This window comes from Saccopteryx bilineata, chromosome 3, assembly GCF_036850765.1.
Source record: "Saccopteryx bilineata isolate mSacBil1 chromosome 3, mSacBil1_pri_phased_curated, whole genome shotgun sequence".
NCBI classification, from domain to species: Eukaryota; Metazoa; Chordata; class Mammalia; order Chiroptera; family Emballonuridae; genus Saccopteryx; species Saccopteryx bilineata.
In genome coordinates, this window is record NC_089492.1 from 133,795,735 (window position 1) to 133,812,531 (window position 16,797).

The 16,797-nt window shown below is 39.7% G+C and overlaps 1 pseudogene; it reads right to left on the reverse strand.

Moving 5' to 3' along the window:
- The window catches only part of LOC136329885 (T-cell surface glycoprotein CD1b-3-like), a 49,077-nt pseudogene that overhangs the window by 18,268 nt on the left and 14,012 nt on the right, over positions 1 to 16,797 (reverse strand).

Below are 16,797 nucleotides of genomic sequence, written 5' to 3' on the forward strand. Positions count from 1 at the left end.
GTGTTTACTAGGGTATGGGGTGTGGGGGGTATGAGCAATTGCATTTAACGATACAAACATGTAACAGGTAGTAAATAAGCCATAGAGATCTACTGTTAAGTAAAATTAATTTAGAAACTAATATTGTATTTAACTATTTAATGTGACAAATATTGGTAAACAGCAATCATATTAAAATATATAAATGTATCAAAAGCACATATTGTATGTCTTAAACTTACAATTTTCTATGTCAAACTTATTTAATTAAAAACAATTCAAACTACTAAAGGCCACAGTGCTACAGAACCTACACTATGTTGTCAATTAATTGCCAGGCAAAGTGAGTCATTAGAGGGACCCACGTGTAAACATCTCCTGGCACAAAGTTTAAGATGAAGCATTAGTTAGGCCAACAAGAATATCTCTTTCTTTCTGTCTCTAGACAGGATTAACACTATTTTCTTAGACTTGAACTCTGAAAAGAACCTGAGGAATGTGTTTCAAGAGGATGATCCCATTCCCAACAGATTCTGAAAAAAGACCAACTCATCACCAGCAGAATTGATCCTTTTATGAAATTAGTTCAAATTTAAGTTACAACAGCCAAACACACCTTCTCATAGATATGTGGTTTTTCATTCAGTAGTACACATAAACTTCCATGAATTCTCTGGAATAAAATATTTTCTCATGTACTTGGACAACTTTATAAGGAGCAAAAACAAAAGCAGATGACCTAGAGATAGGACTTCTCAAGTACTTAAGATCTAACAATTTCAACATTTTCTAACTAAGGCCAGCTGAACTCGGTAGCAAAATTGATTCTTGGTTTCCCTTTCCATTCTCAGTAGCCGAATCAATGAGTATCCTTATAAACAAAGTTCTGATGTGTGAGTCAAGGTTAATTGTTTCACAGGACAGCATATCAGTAAACCAGTCATCTCTGTACTGGTTGTAATTATTCAAAGAAGTAAGGGCACTTACATTTCAATTCACTAACATCTTGTGAAACACATTTCAGTAAAAATAAAAAGCAATTCTCTCTTCAAAAAATTAAGAAACCTCTAGATGTAAATACAAACAAGTGTTCCAATCATGACACAGTGTAGTAAGGGAATGGATACCTGCCTGGCTGAAAATGGAAACAAAGCATTTTAAAATGATGACCAAACAGATGTCAGATAGACTCTTCAATAATTAACATAGAAAGTTTTGATATATTTGGAGAGCTTCTGGGTTGGTGAACGCAGGAAAATGCAGGGGCAGGCGCACCAGGAGAGGGCATGGGAGCTCCGCCCCTTCCCCATACCTTGTCCTGGCAGCTCTTCCATCTGGCTCTTCCTGCATTCAGCTGTCGACATAAGAATATTCCAACGATTCTAATCTGACATAATGTAGATAGAATCACAGCATTTTTCTTCATTCAGGTGAAACCAGTGGTGGGTTTAGAAGTTGTATATTTCTGGAGGCTGGGAGTCCAAGGTCAGGGTGTCAAAAGGATTGGTTTCATTCTGAGGCCATTCTAGGCTTGCGGATGACCACACCTTCCTGTGGCCTCCTTCTGTCTCTTGTTTTTCTTTACTCTTTCTTTTTACCCTCCCTTCCTCCCTCCTTGCTTCTCTGTCATACTCACTAAGTCTCACATCCCCCCCCCCTCCATGCTTGTGGACCATCTCCTCCCATTTCTGGCCAGGGCCAGTTCTTTCTCACCCCAGTGGAGGACGATGTCCTGGCCTCCCAGGCTGCTGTGCTTTACTCGGCAATTCAGGTTAGCCTCCTCCCCAGCCACAACGTCCAGGGTTACTCGGAGATACCACGTCCCATCAGCATTGGGCAGGATGTCACCTTGATGAGTTCCTGGATGCTCCTGCTCACCCCTCATCCACATCACCCATACAGGTTTGGAGTAAAATCCTGAGACATGGCACACCAGCAGCAGATGACCAGGCAAAGGAGGGGGGCCACTGGAGAGCCAGGCCTCAGGCTTCACTGGGGCAGAAAGGAGCAGGACAGTGTCACATGATGACACTAATCCAGAGCATAGGGAATCAGAAACCCACAAATTTTGACAGTGAACCCTCCCACTCCTTTGGAACCCCTCAAAATTTATGGATTAAGCTCCTCTCTCTTAGGGAACTACTACCAAAAATTTTAAAGAGTGGTGGAAAGTGACATAGAAAAGTCTTGGAGAGAGAACAGGACTAACCTTGTCTCTGCAGTTCTGCCTTCCCTGCATCGAGAACACCCATGAAAAATCGAGGGCAAGTACTTGAGAGGATCATCTGTATAATATTATAAAGACCTTGGTATTCAGAGATAACTGTGGAAAAACCTCTGTGCTCTGCTGCCGCCCTGTGCAGCAGGCACACATGAATTATTCTGGAGGCTTATGAAACCCACTCCTCCCAAAGTTCCCCTCAAGAAGCTTACTGTGGTCTCCCCATAATGCAGCTCACAGCCACCTATAGCCTGTATCTCAATGGGATCTGGATAGAAGAGAAAGAGGGAAAGACGTATTTAAAGCCAAGAAGGAGAACAAGGATAGAGAAAGAACCTAGTATTTTTTAATTGGTAGGGGAAAAAGGTTTGAGATGTGAAATAATAAGTCAAAAGCCAATTTAAGCCCTGACTGGTTTGCTCAGTGGTAGAGCGTCAGTTCAGTGTATGGATGTCCTGGGTTCAATTCCTGGCCAGGGCACACAAGAGAAACACCCATCTGCTTCTCCACCCCTCACCCTCTCTTTTCTTTCTATCTCTCTCTTACACTTAAGAGGCTCTTTTGGAGCAAAAGTTAGCCTGAGTGCTGAGGATGGCTCCATGGCCTCTGCCTCAGGTGCTAGAATGGCACCTGTTGCAACAGAGCAATACTCCAGATGGGCAGAGCATCACCCCCTAGTGGGCTTGCCATGTGGATACCGGCCGGGAGCATGCAGGAGTCTGTCTCTCTGCCTCCCCACTTCTCACTTCAGGAAAATACAAAAAACCCCAAACCAATCCAGTTCTGTCACTTCCTGCACACTGACTTTTTAGTGAACAACAATCTAAGTATAAGAGGGTAGTCCCATAAGATTATAATGAAGTGGAATAATTTCTACTTACTTAGTGACATCATGGCCATCATAATAGCATAATGTATTGCTCATGTCTTTGTGGTGATACTGTGGTAAATAAACCCATTTTACTGCCAGTTGTATAAGAGAATATCAATGCAATATATAAAGTGCATAATACTTGATAAAGATAATAACTGATGCTATTGGCTTATGTATTTTTATTCACTTTTAATTGTTATTTTAGAATGCACGCATTGTACTTCCAAAAAAAGAAATTTACCATAAAACAGTATGCCATATTGTTTCAGCAATAGCCTAATACCTCTCATTTTATGCATCACTTGATTAGATAATTTTCTCTGTCCTTGATTTAACATAATCTATTTTTAGTACAACAATGTACTCCACAAGATTTTATCTTTGGTGCAATAAAATATACCATATAGCCAAGGGGTGTGGTAAGCTATCTTATCTAGGAATGTTTAAGTGTACTCTGTGATAGTTACATAGCAATAAATTTGTCTAACAATGTATATCTCAAAACAAGACCTCAATGTGAAGTGGTATATAATTATATTCAGAAACTTTATAAATTTTTTTATTTATTGCTTGATTTTAGAGAGAGAGAGCTAGAGACAGAGAGAAAGACACAGGAGAAAGAGAGAGAGAGAGAGAGAGAGAGAGAGAGAAACAACAATTTGTTTTCCACCCATTCATGCACCTATTAGTTGAGTCTTGTATATAGCTTGACTAGGGATTAAGTTTGCAACCTTAACCCAACAGGATGATGCTCTAAAAAACTGAATAATCAGCCAGGTTATTCTCAGACTTTTCAATAAGAAAAGAACATGGGGAAAGTATACATATCATAAATGGTGGGGCAGGGCTGTTGTACTAAAGTACAGTGGGTAAGCAGAAAGAAGGGGAAAATGTGAGGATCAGAGTGATGAAGTCAGGAGGAAGTACACATTCTAGTTAGAATGGGAAAATTACATCGAGAGGAGGGAGCAGGGAGGAGATGCTTGAGGATATGGATTAAAAACAAAAAAATTCACAATTTGGTTTACTCAGAAACAGGGTAGGAAAAGTGAAGGCTTCTTGCTTGGGGTTTAAGCAGAAAAAGTTATGCGCAAATAAAAAGAGGTCTTTATCAGATAAAAGTGCAAGAAGCAGAAAGAATCTGAAATACAGGGGGTTTTTGGGTTACGAAACAGTTTTGTTCCTAGGACAGTGATGTAACCCAAATTTTGGTGTAAGTTAAAACACAACTAGCTGCCTAACCAGGCAGTGGTGCAGTGAATAGCATTATACTGGGACACAGAAAACCCAGGTTCAAAATCCCAAGGTCACCAGCTTGAGTGAGGGCTTATCCGGATTGAGCGCATTACTGACTTGAGCATGGGGTTGCTGGCTTGAGGGTAGGATTATAAACATGACCCCTTGGTCACTGGCATGAGCCCAAGGCCACTGGCTTGAGTAAGGGGTCACTCACTCTGCTGTAGTCCCTGGTCAAGGCACATATGAGAGAGCAATCAATGAACAACTAAGGAGCTACAACAAAGAGCCACAAAGAAGAATTGATACTTCTCATCCCTCTCTTCCTGTATGTCTGTCCCTATCTGTCTCTCTCTCTGTCACAAAACAAAACCAGAAACAAAAACACACCCTAGCCAAACACAAACAGAACATTTGCACTTTCAACAGTCCAAAATGGCCTAGGTTAGCATACTGTGGATCCCAACTCTGCCATTTAGAAACCTTGTTACTACATATCCTTGCACCTTGCTCAACCAAACTAATTCACCCACATGGTCCATAGGGACGATGCTGACAGCATAAACTGAAGCACTCACATCTCAATTATTTTTAATTATTTTTGAAAATGAGCACTGTGAACTTGAAACGACATATGTCACACAAGTCATAACACAAGGATGCCCTGTATTTTGTGGAGGTATGGTGTCTAAGATGAAGATTTCTCTAGAGAAGTTTGTTCATACAGTTGGATAAACTGGGAAGGAGGAGAAAGAGATCATGGGTTGCAGTAGCATGAACCAAGAGGAAGAAAGAAAAAATCATTGATAATCTCCCCGGATCAAAAGACTACACTTACATGTCAACTGGAATTCACTGACATGATCCTGTGCTATCTGAGGGAATCTGAAGAAATAGAACCAGGATGTTTCCACCACCTCAGTCACCTCCACATTGCTGAAGTTGCCCTTGGACTATGGCTTCAGGCCTGACCAGGCAGTAGCACAGTAAATAGAGTGTCGAACTGGAACGCGGAGGACCCAGGTTCCTAACCCCAAAGTCATCAGTTTGAGCTTGGGCTCATCTGGTTAGAGCAAGGCTCACCAGCTTGAGCCCAAGGTCACTGGCTTGAGCAAGGGGTCACTTGATCTGCTGTACTCCACAATGCATATTTGAGAAAGCAATCAATGAGAAACTAAGGTGCCTCAACAAAGAATTGATCATCTCTCTCCCTTCCAGTCTGTCTGTCTCTATCTGTTCCTCACTCAGTCTGTCACAAAAAAATAAAAAATAGGATGAAGACAAGATGGCGATGGAGTAAGCGGACGTACCAATTCCCACCTCCTAGAACCAAAGTGGATTACAAACTAATTTTAAGAACTATCATCTGGAAAAACCAACTTTGGACTAAACTAAGAGGACTCTTCAACCAAGGAACACTGAAGAAGGCACACTGAGACTGGTAGGAAAAGTGGAAACATGGAGAGGGCTGCCCAGCTCCCCAGAGCAAATGGCAGGCGGGAGAGACTTGCATGGTGGGAAGTGAATTTAGCAGAGAGGGAGGGTTGTGAGTCCCAGGAACAAAGCTCCAGCCTGCAGCCCCAGAGCCTAGAAGAGGTGTATGGACAGTATTTAGTTAGAAACAAGACAGGATATTGTTTGTGAGAAAGAGACTGATTTCTCAGACCCAGGATTCTTCTTAAAGGGACCGCACAGAACACCTCTCTCACAACCACTCACCCAGGGCTCTGGGGGATGGGGAGAGAGGAGAGGACCGGAGTAGCAGGAAGAGAGTGTAATCTAGGAGGGTCAGGGAGAAACATTTCGGGAGCCAGCCACCCTAACTCCTGGAACAAGTCACTCCCCAAATCTGAAGTGAATATTTCCCCTGGAAACAGCAATACCAGCAAAGGGAAGCAGGACACCAGCCAAACAAGCTCTCCCATGGCACTCAGCTGGAGCCAAGGCTTGCAGCTGTCCCATGAACAGGCTCCTCCTGCAAGGGTGGGGCGGAGCCCCACAGCTGAGCAAAGGTGCTCATTACTGTCCTCAGGGCCGAGCATAACACCACCCATAGAGGCAGGACAAAGGCTAAAGCCACCATGGCTTGTACACCCAAGCACATGTTCACAGACACTTCTTTGAAGGAAAGCCGGAAACCACAGCAACAGCCCCAGTGGGCAGGCACCGGCAACATCCATACCCAAATGCCCTAGGCAGCAACAGCAGAGGGGGTGGTGGGCCTGCAGACAGACCATACCTAGAAAACAGAGGCCACAACCAGTGGACTCCAATGGCCAAGACCTTCTTTACACAGAGAAGATGAGAAGGCAGAGAAATCCAACACAAATGAATCAAGAGAAATCCCCAGAAAAGGACCTGAATGAATCAGATATAACCAAATTACCAGATGCAGAGTTTAAAATAATGATTGTTAGGATGCTCAAAGATATTAGAACAACAATAGATGGTCATTACAAACATCTAAATAGAGAGATAGCAAATATAAAAAAGGACATTGAGGTAATAAAAAAGAATCAGTCAGAAATGACAAATACAATATCAGAAATGAAGAAGACAATGGAAGGAATTAAAAGCAGGATGGATGAAACTGAGAATCAAATGAGCGAGTTAGAGGACACGATCAATAAAGAATGGAAGCAGAGCAGAAAAAAGAAAAGAGAGTCAAAAAGTCTGAGGAAATTCTAAGAGAGCTCTGTAACAACATGAAGAGAAATAAAATCCGCATCATAGGAATTTCTGAAGAAGAAGAGAAAGAACAAGGGATAGAGACTTTGTTCAAGCATATTATAGCTGAAAACTTCCCTAAATTAAGGTAGGAAAACATCTCACATGTTCAGGAAGCACAGAGAACTCCATTAAGAGAAACCCAGAGAAATCAACACCATGAGACATCATAATTAAAATACCAAAACTAAGTGATAAAGAGAAAATATTAAAAGCTGATAGAGCAAAAAAGACTATCTCCTACAAAGGAGCCCCCATTAGGATGACTTCTGACTTCTCAACAGAAACACTTGAGGCCAGAAGGGAATGGCAAAAAATATTGAAAGTAATGTAGAACAAGAGCCTACAACCAAGACTATTTTATCTAGCAAGGCTATCATTTAAAATTGAAGGAGAAATAAAAAGCTTTACAGACAAAAAAAAAAAAAAAACTCAAGGAATTCACTGCAACCAAACCAAGGCTGCAAGAAGTGCTAAGGGGTCTGTTGTAAACAGATTAAAGGAGAAAAAAGAATATATCAAAAGAGGAATACAGTTTTAAAGAATAAAAGCCAATAAACAACTATATATCAATAATAACCTTAAATATAAATGGATTAATGATCCGATCAAAGGGCATAGGGTAGCTGCATGGATAAGAAAACAGGATCCATACATATGCTGTCTACAAGAGACACACCTTAAAACAAAAGATGCACATAGACTCAAGCTAAATGGATGGAAAAAAATATTTCACGCACATGGAAATGAAAAAAAAGCTGAGGTAGCAATACTTACATTAGACAAAATGGACTTTAAAACAAAGACTATTGTAAGAGATAAAGAAGGTCACTACATAATGATAAAGGGAGCAATCCAACAGGAAGATATAACCATTATAAATATCTATGCACCTAATATAGGAGCACCTAAATATATAAAGCAGACTTTGATGGATTTAAAGGGTGAGATCAACAGCAATACTAAATAGTAGGGGATTTCAATACCCCACTAACATCACTAGATAGATCCTCAAGAAAGAAAATTAACAAAGAAACAGCAGACTTAAAGGACATACTAGATCAACTCGATTTAATAGATATCTTCAGAAATTTTCACACTAAAGCAGCAGAATATACATTCTTTTCAAGTGCTCATGGTACATTCTGTAGAATAGACCACATGTTAGGGCACAAAAGCGGTCTCAACAAATTTAAGAAGATTGAAATCATATCAAGCACTTTCTCTGATCACAATGGCATGAAACTAGAAATCAACCACAAGAGAAAAACTGAAAAATACTCAAACACTTGGAAACTAAATACCACATTATTAAATAACGAATGGGTAAACAATGAGATCAAAGAAGAAATTAAAAAATTCCTAGAAACAAACAATAATGAGCATACATCAACTCAAAATTTATGGAACACAGCAAAAGCAGTCTTGAGAGGGAAGCTCATAGCATTACAGGCATACCTCAAGAAGCTAGAAAAAGCCCAAATAAACAACTTGATCCTATATCTAAAAGAACTAGAAAAAGAACAGCAAGTAAAACCTAGAGCTGGTAGAAGAAAGAAAATAATAAAGATCAGAGCAGAAAGAAATGACATAGAGGCTTAAGAAATAATACAGTGGATCAATGAAACCAGGAGCTGGTTCTTTGAAAAGGTAAACAAGATTGATGAACCTTTAACCAGACTCACCAAGAAAAAAGAGAGAGGACTAAAATAAATAAAATTAGAAACAAGAGTGGAGAAATAACAACTGACACAACAGAAATACAAAATATTGTAAGAAAATACTATGAAGAACTGTGTGCCAAAAAACTAGACAACCTAGATGAAATGGAAAATTTCCTTGAAACATATAATCTTCCAAAAATTAATCTGGAAGAATAAGAAAACCTAAACAGACCAGTTACAACAAATGAGATTGAAACAGTTATCAAGAAATGATGACATCGGATCATTTACAACAAAATGGTGGGATCTTAATAACATTATATGGAGTGAAATAAGTAAATCAGAAAAAAACAAGAACTACATGATTCCATACATTGGTGGGACATAAAAATGAGACTAAGAGACATGGGCAAGAGTGTGGTGGTTACCAGGGTTGGGGGGAGGAAGGGCGCAGGAGGGAAGGAGGGAAAGGGGAAGGGGGAGGGGGAGGGGCACAAAGAAAACTAGATAGAGGGTGAGGGAGGAAAATCTGACTCTGGGTGATGGGTATGCAACATAATTGAATGACAAGATAACATGGACATGTTTTCCTTGAATATATGTACCCTGATTTATTGATGTCACCCCATTAACATTAATAAAACTTTATTTAAAAAAAAGAGTTATCAAAAAACTCCCCAAAAAGAAAAGTCCTGGGCCTGATGGCTTCACAAGTGAATTCTACCAAATATTCAAAGAAGAACTAACTCCTATCCTTCTCAAGCTATTTCAAAAAAATTCAAGAGAAAGGAAGACTTCCAAGCTCCTTTTATGAGGCAAGCATAATTCTGATTCCAAACAAAACAAAGAAAGAAAATTATAGGCCAATATCCCTGATGAATTTAGATGCTAAAATCCTCAACAAAATATTAGCAAACTGAACCCAGCAATATATGAAAAAAATCATACACATTCATCAAGTGTGATTTATCCTTGGGAGGTAAGGCTAGTACAATATTCACAAATCAATCAATGTGATTCATCACATAAACAAAAGGAAGGAGAAAAACCACATGATAATTTCAATAGAGGCAGAAAAAGCATTTGATAAAATCCAGCACCCATTCATGATCAAAACTCTCAGCAAAGTGGGAATACAGGGAACATACCTCAACATGATAAAGGCCATCTATGTCAAACCCACAGCCAACATCATACTCAATGGGCAAAAATTAAAAGCAATACCCTTAAGATCAGGAACAAGGCAGGGGTGCCCCCTTTCACCACTCTTATTCAACATAGTTTTGGAAGTCCTAGCCACAGCAATCAGATAAAAAAAAAAGAAATAAAAGCATTCAAATAGAAAAAGAATAAGTAAAACTATCATTATTTGCAGATGATATGATATTGTATATAGAAAACCCTAAAGGTGCAGTCAAAAAACTACTATACCTGATAAATGAATTCTGCAAGGTGGCAGGATATAAAATTAATACTCAGAAATCAGAGTCATTTTTATATACTAACAATGAACTGTGAGAAAGAGAAATTAAGGAATCAATCTTCTTTACTATTGCAACCAAAAAAATAAAGTACCTAGGAATAAACTTAACCAGGGAGATTAAAGACTTGTACTCGAAAAATTATATAACATTGGTAAAAGAAATCAGGGAAGATACAAACAAGTGGAAGCATCTACAGTGCTTATGGTTAGGAAGAATAAACATCATTAAAATGTCTATATTACCCAAAGCATTTTATGAATTCAATGCAATACCGATTAAAATACCAATGACTTACTTCAAAGATATAGAACACATATACCAAAAATTTATATAGAACCAAAAGAGAACACAAATAGCCTCAGCAATCTTGAAAAGGAAGAATAAAGTGGGAGGTATCATACTTCTGGATATCAAGTTATACTATAAGGCCATTGTACTCAAAACAGCCTGGTATTGGCATAAGAACAGGCATATAGATCAATGGAACAGAACTGAGAATACAGAAATAAACCCACACCTTTATGGACAACTGATATTTGACAAAGGAGGTAAGAGCATACATTGGAGTAAAGACAGCCTATTCAACAAATGGTGTTGGGAAAATTGGAAAAGCTACCTGCAAAAAAATGAAACTTGACCACCAAGTTACACCATCCACAAAAATCAACTCAAAATGAATAAAAGACTTAAATGTAATTCGTAAAACGATAAGCATCTTAGAAGAAAACATAGGCAATAAGCTCTCTGACATCTCTCGCAGCAAGATATTTGCTGATTTGTCTCCACAGGCAAGTGAAATAAAAGACAGGATAAACAAATGGGACTATATCAAACTAAAAAGCTTCTGCACAGCTAAAGACAATAAGAACAGAATAAACAGACAAACTACACAATGGGAAAATATACTTGACAATGCGTCTAATAAGGGGTTAATAACCAAAATTTATAAAAAGCTTGTAAAACTCAATACCGGGAAGACAAACAATCCAATCCAATAATGGGCAAACGAATTGAATAGACACTCCTCCAAAGAGAACATACAGATGGCCAATAGGCATCTCAACATCACTAATCATTAGAGAAATGAAATGATTAACATTCATTTAATGTTATGCTCAACATCACTAATCATTAGAGAAATGCAAATTAATGCTCAACATCACTAATCATTAGAGAAATGCAAATTAAAACCACAATGAGATATCACCTCACACCAGTCAGAATGGCGCTCATCAACAAAACAACACAGAATAAGTGCTGGTGAGGATGTGGAGAAAAGGGAACTGCTGCTGGAATGCAGACTGGTGCAGCCACTGTGAAAAACAGTATGGAGATTCCTCAAAAAATTAAAAATCAAACTGCCTTTTGACCCAGCTATCCCACTGTTAGAAATATACCCCAAGGACACCATAGTACTGTATGAAAAGAAAAAATGCACCCTCATGTTTACGGCAGATTTGTTCACAATAGTGAAGAGCTGGAAACAGCCAAAGTGTCCATCAGAGGACGAGTGGATTAAAAAGCTTTGGTATATATATACTATGGAATACTACTCAGCCATAAGAAATGATGACATCGGATCATTTACAACAACATGGATGAACCTTGATAACATTATACTGAGCTAAATAAGTAAATCAGAAAAAACTAAGAATTATATGATTCTATACATAGGTGGGACATAAAAATGAGACTCAGAGACATGGACAAGAGTGTGGGGGTTATGGGGTGGGGGGAAGGAGACAGAGGAGGTTGGGGAGGGGAGGAGCACAGAGAAAACCAGTTAGAAGGTGACAAAAGACAATTGGACTTTGGGTGATGGGAATGCAGCATAAGCAAATGTCAAAATAACCTAGAGATGTTTTCTCTGAACATATGTACCCTGATTTATCAATGTCACCCCATTAAAATTAATAAAAAAAAAGAATTTGTCTCAGAGCTAATTCAGGCAGTGAGAAAAATAGTATAAGGATGTTAATTCTGCTTCTCAGGTCACATCCTGTTAAAGGGGCCCCAAGAAAATTGGCGATTTGGCTATTCTGACTTTGCCAATTGGATTTAAAAAAAAAATAAGTCAGGAACGCCCTGAAATGGAAGTAACAATTCAAGGGCATAAATTTAAAGGACTTTTAGATACTGGAGCTGATGTATCTGCTATTGCTAAGTTACTTTGGCCTCCTTTCTGACCCACTCATGCAGCAGCCACAGAATTACAAGGTATAAGGCAGAGTAAATCCCCTCAACAAAGTTCTAGTTTTTTATACTGGAAAGATTAAGAAGGTCATTCTAGATTTTTTAAGCCTTATGTGCTCTTGGATGGCCAGTTAATTTGTGAGGTACAGATGTTTTGAAAAATATGGGAGCATTGCTTGTCAGTCCTAATGGTTTAGTCAGTACTCAGATGCTTGATCAGGGATTTTTGCCCACTAAGGGATTAGGGAAAGAATAGCAGGGAATTCTCACCCCCATAGAAATGGCACCCAATACCAGAAGGTGTGGATTAGAATATCAAAATTTAGCATAGGGGCCTTGGTAGCTCCTGCTACCCCAATAGTGCATTGTGCAGAACCAATTACTTGGAAATCAGATAATCCTGTATGAGTAGACCAATGGCCCCTTTCTCAGGAGAAACTTAGGGCAGCTGCTCGATTGGTACAAGAGCAACTACAGCTAGGGCACATTGAACCATCTAATAGCCCATGGAATACACTTCCGTATTTTGATCTCCTTGATTATCAAGGGGCATAGGCGACCCTTACAGCTTATAGGTTTTGAGCCTCAAAATTATTGTTGTTCCTTTTTTCAAAGGATCGACAACAATGGCTCTGGGAAACTTCCACTAAATGGCAAATCGCTTTTGCAAATCAATGGACAACTTTATACTGAAACAGTCAACTTAAAATCAGCTCAAAGACTAGAATTATATGCCATTTTCATGGCTTTTCAGCATTTGCCATATTCCTCCTTTAAGCAAATATTTACTTATGGTTGTTTCCACTATAAAGACTGCTGTGGATGAACTATTTCAGCAGTTCCTCCTTCTTCAAAGACTTGTATGTCAACATAGAGCTCCATGTTTTATAGGACATGCTCGAGCTCACTCCATGCTCCCTGGAGCTTTAGCACAAGGCAATGCCCTTGTTGATCAAGCTACCCAAAAGAAAATTATTTGGAGCAACCATGACAGATCGAACAGTTCAGTCTCATACTATTCATCACCAGAATGCTGCAGCCCTGTGTAAACAGCTTCAACTTTCTTGGGAAGCAGCACGGCAGATTGGTAAATCCTGTCCAATGTGTGCTATACTACAATCTGTCCCTTCATTTGGAGTTAACCCTCAAGGACTCCTACCAGGACAACTTTGGCAAATGGAGGTTACTCATATACTTTCATCTGGCAAACAGCCCTATGTCCAAGTTACAGTAAATATTTATTCTGGATTTATATATATAGTAACCTCTGCCAGAACAGGAGAGGCTGCTAAGCAGGTTATAGCTCATTGCCTGTATGCATTTTTCTATTACTGGATTTTCTAAACTGGTTAAAATTAACAATGCTCCTGCATTGTAGCAAAAGCATTTACTGTATTTTGTCAAACCTTTTGAATTATGGGTATTTCTTACAATCTTTAAAGTCAAGGTATTATTAAAGCATACCCAGCAAATATTTTAAGGTCAACTTAAAAAAATTTAAAAGGGGGAGTCATATCCTGGAACTCCTATGGGTCTACCATATCATGCTTTTAACTTAAAAAATTTTAAATTTCTTTCAAATGCTGATGAACTGGAGACACCAAATCTTCTTCTCTTGCAAACTTCTTCTTTTATTTGATCCAGCTAATTAATAACACTGTTCTGTCTTTTTCCAAATAGTTCCAGATATACAGAAAATGTTTATATAGGCAGATGGGGATCCTCAAACCCCTCAGCGAGATCTTCTGAGCATGGCTTTTAAGGTACCAAGAGGCAGAAAAAGCCCAATAGAGATCAGGTGAACTACCAGCTCTTAAGATATGCCCTTAAAGGCTCCAATGCCCCAAAGAAGTCTCATAGAAATCCATCTGGGTCCTGCTTCAATAGTGAAAAGGAAGGTCATTGAGCTAAAGCCTTTGCTGTGAGGAAAAAGGGACACTGGAAGGTAGGCTTCCCCCTCACTCCCCTAAGGGAGGGTTCAGTCTCTTCCAGCCCTGCTTCAGCCACCTATGACCTAACCTTGCCCAGAATGCTGGGGTTTACCACTGAAGGCTGAAGGTGCCCAGGACCATCAGCCCCATCTACGACACTGTGGACGAGCCTAGGGTGTTTATTCCAAGAAGCAGGTAAACTGATCTCATTTGCATAATGGCCACATAACTATGTCTTGCCTGAATAATCAGGATTTTTATTCTTCCCTCGAAGATCTCTGTTGTGGGTGTTGATAGTCCTATTTTCTGCTGCTTTGTTTAATATATAGTGTTTCCTTTATTCCTCCTACCTCAATGCCCCACTCATATTTCAGGCTGGGACCTACTCCTAATTTAGAGCTCTCTTTCCCCCTTTTGCCAACTTCTATTGTAAATTTACCTTTGCCACCCAGCTTAGTGTATCCCAAGGTTCTCTTTACCATGCCACAGTAGCAGAGCTCCAGGGAAAAAGCACTCTGATCTCATCTCTCCAGGAAGAGAACAGAGGCTCCATCTCCACACATGCTGCAGATGGCTTTTCCAGTCTACCTGAATCATTACCAGTTAGAAGCAGTGGTCATTGGGACTTGGACATGAGTTGTAAAGTATAGGACTGTGATAACAATCCCAGTGCCATGTGGACTTTTTCTGGATGTGGACTTTTCCTGGATGCCTGTTCCTTGTGATAGCTCCTAACAGACTGAACTGTGGTTGGGTTGCATTCGCAGGGATTTGGAATGGTGTTGGTGCCAACTTGGACTTGGTAAACATGTTAAGGACACTACTCTTTTATTGATTCATGTTGTATTGGCCAAGAGTTTGCTTAAAGGCTTTAATCACAGTAAAAAAAAAAAAACAACATTATATATATATATATATATATATATATATATATATATATCTGGATAAAGAAGATGTGGCACTATGGTATACTACTCAGCCATAAGAAATGATGAAATCGGATAATCTACAACGCAATGGTGGGATCTTGATAACACTATATGAAGTGAAATAAGTATATCAGAAAAAAAACAAGAACTGTATGATTCCATACATTGGTGGGACATAATAATGAGACTAAGAGACATGGACAAGAGTGTGGTGGTTATGGGGGGGAGAGAAGGAGGGAGAGGGGGAGGGGGAGAGGGAGAGGCACAAAGAAAACTAGATAGAAGGTGATGGAGGACAATCTGACTTTGAGTGATGGGTATGCTACATAATTGAATGACAAGATAACCTGGACATGTTTTCTTTGAATATATGTAACCTGATTTATTGATGTCACCCCACTAAAATTAATAAAAATTTATGTATTAAAAAATATAAAAATAAAAAATAAAAATAAATAAATAAAAAAGGCTTTAGGGAAATGGCTGTGTCTGAGTCACTATTTCAGCCATGAAACTGCAAATCGTCCAGCCAGTCTGAGCCTGGATTTTGTGCTCAAGTGCTGTTGTCAAATGATGATATGAGATGGTATGGAAAGAGGATGGACCCTGGAAAGCTGTGGGTAGTAAGAGGATAAAGAGAGAGAGAGAGAGAGAGAGAGAGAGAGAGGGAGAGAGAAAAGCAGGAAAAAATTTGGGGAGGGGGAGGAATTAAACCAGAAATATTTAAAAAATAAAAAATAAAAATCCCAGAGCCTGATATATCCCTCAAGAGCAGCTACAGGCACCAGGAGGACTCCTTTATTAAGAGTCAATGTATAGAGAAAAGAAGATGGCAGCGGAGTAGGCGGATGCACAGATGCCCAGCTCTCACCACCAAACTGGAATACAAATCAATTTAGGAAAAATCAGCATGAAAAACCAACTCTGAACTATAAGAACAGCTCTCAAAAACCAAGGAGCAAAGAAGAAGCCACAATCCTGGTAGGGAGCACCTGAATCTCCTTTGCTTACAGGAACAGAGGGGGGGGTGAGGCTGAGAGCCCAGAGAGGAGCTCACATAGGGAAAAGAGCAGAAACTACTGCTCACAGCCATTTACCTGGCGACCAGGGAGCGAGTGTGTTGAAAAGATCAGCTTATCTCCCAAGTGGAAAGGACAGGGAGAGGGACAGACTGTGAGGGGCTAAGGAATGCAGGAAACGAACTAAAAAAGCTGACTCATCTGTGCTGGAGGCGGCCATAGCTGGGGGTGGGACTGAACCTTTCACAAAACAGAGCTGAATTGCTTCTGGATCAGAGATCTCTGGACATCTATCCAGCTCCAATCAGCGCAAGAAGACACAGCTGAAAACAAGAAGTGGGGAGGAGGGGCAGTAACTCAGGTCTCCATGGAGATCTGAGATACACCTCCCTCTACTGAAGCTGAGAAAACACCCTGCCCCCAGTGAGATTAGATGGCTAAAGAGGCCTTCAGAGTCTCAGGTTACACCCATTGCATTCCTGGATACAGTTTCAAGGAAGCCCCCTGCTGAGATCAGTAAACAAGACTATCACCTGTTAA